The sequence below is a fragment of the Cheilinus undulatus genome, linkage group 4 (genome assembly GCF_018320785.1).
Source record: "Cheilinus undulatus linkage group 4, ASM1832078v1, whole genome shotgun sequence".
In the NCBI taxonomy this organism is placed as follows: domain Eukaryota; kingdom Metazoa; phylum Chordata; class Actinopteri; order Labriformes; family Labridae; genus Cheilinus; species Cheilinus undulatus.
Window position 1 is genome coordinate 10,399,793 of NC_054868.1, and position 6,000 is coordinate 10,405,792.

The following is a 6,000-nucleotide window of genomic DNA, read 5'->3' on the forward strand; positions in this document are numbered from 1 at the left end:
TACATGCTGGGTTCTTTTGTATGCACGTGTACGTACAATGCATAATTCTGTGTATGTGCATAGATTCAGTATATACACTATATGGACAAAAGTATTTCGTCACACCATTTAATTCTTGAATGGTGTTTCAACCAGTCAATTCAGTTTCAATCATTGCTACAGGTGTATAAAATCAAGCACCTAGCCATGCAGCTATCCCATAAGAGCTCAGTGACTTCAAGCGTGGTGGTGTTATGGATGCCACCTTTGAAAAAAGACGGTAAGGAACTACAGTCGTCTGTAGAACACACTGACACAGGCTGAAGAGCAGTGGAAACGTGATCTGTGGAGTGATGAATCATGCTTTTTCTGTTTAGCAGTCAGATTACCTGTCTGACTGCATTGTGCCATGTGAAGTTTTGTGGAGGAGCAGATGGTACAGGCTGTTTTTCAGGGTTTGGGCCAGGCCTCTTCTCTCTAGTAAAGGCCAATCTTAGTGCTTCAGCATACAAAGACATTTTGGATAATGCTATGCTTCCAACTTTGTGGCAACAGTCTGGGGAAGGCCTTTTTCTAGCACCTTTGGGATGAACTGGAACAGAGTTTATGAGCCAGGCCTTCTCTTCCACAGCAGTGCCTGACCTTATAAATGTGCTACTTAATGAATGGGCACTCATTCCCACAGAAACGCTCCAAAATCTTGTGGAAAGCCTTCCTAGAAGAGCGGAGCCTCTTAAAGCTGCAAAAGACGGGGCAACCCAATATTGAAGTACATGTAGTTGAATACTATGTCACTAAAGTCCCTGTTGGTGTGATGGTCAGGTGCTAAATGTTGCCTAAATGGCTCCTTAGAACCACACACTGTGGATCCAGTTTAGTCCTTGTAAAAGTATCATAATGTAAACAAACACCCATCTACCAAATTAAGGACTGCCTTATCAAATATGCACTGCATGTTGTCTTTACATAACAATGTCCTACAGTTTGCCCAAAGTCTTATAGTTCACAAAACGTGAAAGCAAGAGGCCACTGTGTTCAATCGTTGCACCTGCCCTTGATAAGTATGGAAACCAAATTAAACTAAACCTTACTGGTTAAATGTACATGACGGCAACACCTTCAATCCTTGGCTTTGGGACAATTTTTGCACTCTGACTGACACTGTTTAGGCAAAAAATAGCAAAAAAATCTTCAATATGACAAAAAAAAAAACAATAGGGTGAAAAAAACACTACTAAATTACTTAAGAAAATCAACGTTTTCTCAAGAAATGACGAGGTTTTCAGTGGAAGTGTTTAGAGGGGTGTTAGTAGATCTTTGGCAAAAATTAGGAGCATGTGTTTTTGTATTGGATTTTCTTAAACTGTCTTGTGCTGTGTTAATTTTGACAGCTATTTTTAATTTTAGTATTAGTCTTTTGATTACATGTCTTTTAGTTTGAATCACATTTTAGTCATTTCTACCCTTTTTGTCTAGTTTTAGTCCATAAAAAGTCCTCACATTGTAGTCTTTATTTTTAGTCCAAGCCTAAATCTGGTACCAAATCATGCTAGTGTTTTCTCTGCACGCTGCTAAACCTGGGCTCCCTGCTTTCTACAGCTGTGAGGCTGAATAGATACAGATGCATTGTTTTTTGACAGATTTGCCCACATTGAAGAAATATTATTGATTTCGAATGTCCGATGAAAACTAAATTACATTTTAGTCTAGTTTTAGTCATCTTGATGAAAACTAAACTTAGTCTTTGTCAGTTTTAGTCATCACAGATCTATTTTTGTTAGTCTTAGTCTAGGTTTTATCATGGAAAAAAAGGCTGTTTTGTCACAGAAGAATTGTATCTTTATATGTAGATGTACAAAACCAGAGGGCACCAACAGTGTAGCCCCAAAACCATTTGTTTAACTTGATTGTTGGCTGCTTGACTCACATTTTCCTGATACAGTAACTTCAAAATAATGTTTTATATACAGTGATTTTGATTTGTGAAGGTCACACAAGACCAGTGAGGGGAAGGTTGCTTCATTCAGTGCATTTGTGAATAGGTCTAGGTTATCAGTCAGTCGGCTAATGAATATGAAGAGTGGGTCAAAGTCCAACACAGTCACCAACAAAGTACTTCAGGGGAAAAAATCAAGACAACAGTTTGACTAATAATCTTGAACCTATAAATCAATATCTTGGATGACAGAATTAAAAGTCATGTTGATTAATATGGTAACAGAACAAGGTTAGCATATTCAGATTCTAGTCTACAAATGGTTAATCATGTTTTCATACAGAGTTGCATGTATTTTAGTGCTGATAAAGTAGTGCCAGGGGAAAGTATTATAGCCTGACCCCAATGGCAGCACAATGTTTAAATATTCATTAAGTGAGGATACTTCATGAATTAGATAAAAATGCCAAAATAGCTAGTGGGCATCAAGTCCGAGGGGAAGTGCTTTAAATAAAGACCATGCAGCAGAGTGGTCATTTGTTCAAAGTTTGCAGGAGATCCCTCAACGCTATCTTGAGACATCACCTGTAAAAGCATGAGGCCCAAGGAAGTTGACCTCTGATGTTTGACCCCCAAAATCTACTCATGTATTTGTGAAGAGTTTCAAGTAAACTCTTTGTAGCATTCTGGAGATTGGACTGAATGAAGTCATGAACATAAGGCCTGCTATCTTTTATCTTAAGTCCATCCTAGAGCCAGAGTGGAAATTTCTGCAAAGTTTGAAGGAGATTCCTCAAAGCTTTCTTGAGTTATGGTCTTCACAATCAAGGGATGAACATTAGGCCCAGTGATGTTGACCTTTGACCCCTAAAGCTCAGTCAATTAGTCTTAGAGTCATAGTAGACATTTATCAGTTTGAAAAACTATCCCTCAAAACATTCTTGTGATGTCACCTTCACAGGCAAGGAATGACCATGAGGCCCAGAGACCTTGACCCTTGACCCACAACCACAAAACTCTAATCACTTTCTCCCTTTCGCCAGGGTGGACATGTCTGCACTGTTGTAAGGAAACCCCTTGAAGTGTTCTTGAGATATAACAATAATGCAGGTGCAGAGGCAAGACCAACAATGATCAAATGTTGTCTAATTTAACAGGTTCCTTTGACTTAAGCAACAATGCTCAGGTCAGTCACTCACCTGCAGCTCCTCTCTTTTACATCTCTGAATCTGCAGCAGTCTAGTACAGTAGGCTGAATTATTTTTGTAATGGAATCACAAAAATTAGCAGTAATGGTTGCTAATGTCATGCATAACCTCAGTCTTTGTAGACAAAGTGTTCAGCAAATGCCGGCAGCACTCCATGGACTTGTGTTTGCTGTAATAACCATGCAAATATTTCTCATCATAAAATAGTTTTCTATGTGCTTGTGCAATTATGGTTCTTGCTGAGCAAATATAAAACTTGTTGGATATAAAGCATACGTGTCAGGCTTCTGGCAGTCTTCAGTTTGACAATACAGCAAGGTCTGCAATGTGATTGGCTGAAGCAACCTGACAGTTTGTCACTGTGTTTCTCCACATCCTTCATACTTCACAGAGAAGTCAAAATGTGTTCCTGCCGAAACAACTTCCTCTATATATAGACATCATCTTGAATTAATACAAATGAAAAGTTTAGAGAAGAAAAAATACATTAAGGTTAAATTTGATTCCAGAGTCTCACTCTCTCACTGCCGTTTGGTTTTAAACTGAACACACAGTTGTGAAGTCTTTACTATGTTTGATCTTCACACAACCTTTAACAGCTGCATCTTTTATGTTAACTCTTACAGGCTGTGCCAGGAATGGAACAATAAAAATGCATATGACTTTGGTTTTTGTCTATTTAATCATTAATAAAACATTTACTTAGAGTTTTCTCAGGGCCTGAGGGAGGAACCTACTGTAACCCTTAGAGTTATAGGGTTTCACTAAACATCAAAACTCGTGAAATTTTGCATGTGCATGAGACTTGGTGAAAATTGTGATATTTCATTGGTCCAAGAAATGAGTGTGGCAAACAGGCTTAATAGCGCCCCCTAGCAGCCTTTGAATAAACAGCCCCGGAGCAAGTTCAATCCTGAAAGATGACATTTGTGGGCTTCTCCCGCATCTGAATATGCACAAAAGTATCATATTATGCATGCTCATGTTGAATTCCCAACAAGGATATCTACAATTTTTAGCACAAGTGTTTAAAATCTGTGGATTTTTGGTCATTTCTAGGGCTCTTTCCAAGATAAACTCCTCAGACAGCGTTCATCCAATCAAGCTAGATTTTGGTATACAGCTGGAGGAGAACTTAATGATGAAATATTCTTAAGATCTTATACAAAGCTCAAGGGGCTTTGCCATGGTGCACAATCAAATGTTGTTACCCTTTTTTCTATTCTAGGAAGTAGTTGTTTTCCTGTTTAACCAGTGCCTGGACCTTCCAGACACAGGTGTCTTTATTTTACAATCACTTGAGACACATTCATTGCACTCACGTGATTCCCATTTCACTAATTGTGACACTACATGCCCCAGTTGGCTGGACCTCTGTCACTCTGTCACTTTAAAGGTCACGTATTTGACCCCTATTAGACAAGCTTATAGACAAGAAAAAGTTATTTTCTCTCAGAGGTTTGTTGCTGAGGAAACACTCCAGTATTGGATTTTTGCATGCCTAAAAACCCATCTGTTGCAGCCCTACTCAGAACGAGCTGTTTCTGTGGCTTTAAATGTTAATGAGCTGTCTGACTCCACCCCTCTTAGGTTGCCAGCTGAGAGGAGTGTTGCTACCCGAGCCGTCCTGGAAGCCCGATTTGTACTGCGCATGTGCAAACGCGCGTCTACATCTGCTCGGCAGAGAAGGGTCTAGCTGCAGCTGCTACAAACCATGTTCTGTACAAAACACGCCCCCTACAAAACACGCCCCATCGATCCATACAATAAATTAATTGTAACCCTAACCAATGGAATTTAAATGCTAAAACTAACCCCAGGAAGCAAATTAATTAAAATACTGGTATACACCTACCCAAATGAGCTACCCCTAAATCTAACCAGTGGAAATGAAAATGCTAAACCTAATCTAAAGCTTATTAAGGCCTATCTAAACTAATGTAAGATAACCTTAAACTAAGCCAAGAGCACAAGTGGGCATGTTCTGTAGGGAATTGATGTAGATGCGTGTTTGCACATGCCTAGTACAAATTGGGTTTCCGGGACAGATCGGGTAGCGATAAGGAGGATCAGGAGAGGAGGGCAGAACTTTCTTCTATGTGGGTAAGGCCAACCGAACCTGGGGGCAGTGCTAACTCCCCACATGACACCATGAGGGTAATGGCTCTCAGTACATACTTTTACCTCCGCCAAGGAGGTTACGTGATTGGCAGGGTTTGTTTGTTAGTTAGTTAACAACATAACTCAAAAAGTTATGGACAGAATTTGATGAAATTTCAGAAAATGTCAGGAATGGCATAAGGAAGAACTGATTCGGTTTTGGGAGTGATCCAGATCACTATCTGGATCCAGGAATTTTTTAAAGGATTCTTCACTGTTGGGAGATAGGGCTAATGATTCGTCTGATTCTTGGAGGGATTGTGGACAGGCAAGGGGCATATATTTTGTTAGAAAAGCCTGAAAAATCTATTTTTCATAATATTGACCTTTAAACTGGTTTAATACTTATGCAGTCACTTATTTTGTTTTTATATTATTTAAATTTTGTAGAAACCTGTTTTCAATTCACGTCAAAGAGGTTTTTTATTTTTGTCAAAAAAGCCAAATTATAGTAATTGATTTTTAAACAAATAAAATGATAAAACATCCAAGGGGGTGAAAACTTTTTTTTAGGCACTGTATGACAAGATATTGATTCAGATATAGCTGCTCCATAGTGACAAAATGAAACGTCTTGCTGTTTTCTCTAACCTTACACTATTTGCCTCGTCACACTGACAGTGTGTTCTCACTTAGTGTTATGTGTAAAACACACAAGTTCATAGCCGTTGCACAATTCAGTTTCTGATAGACATCACATTTTTTTCCACAACCCCA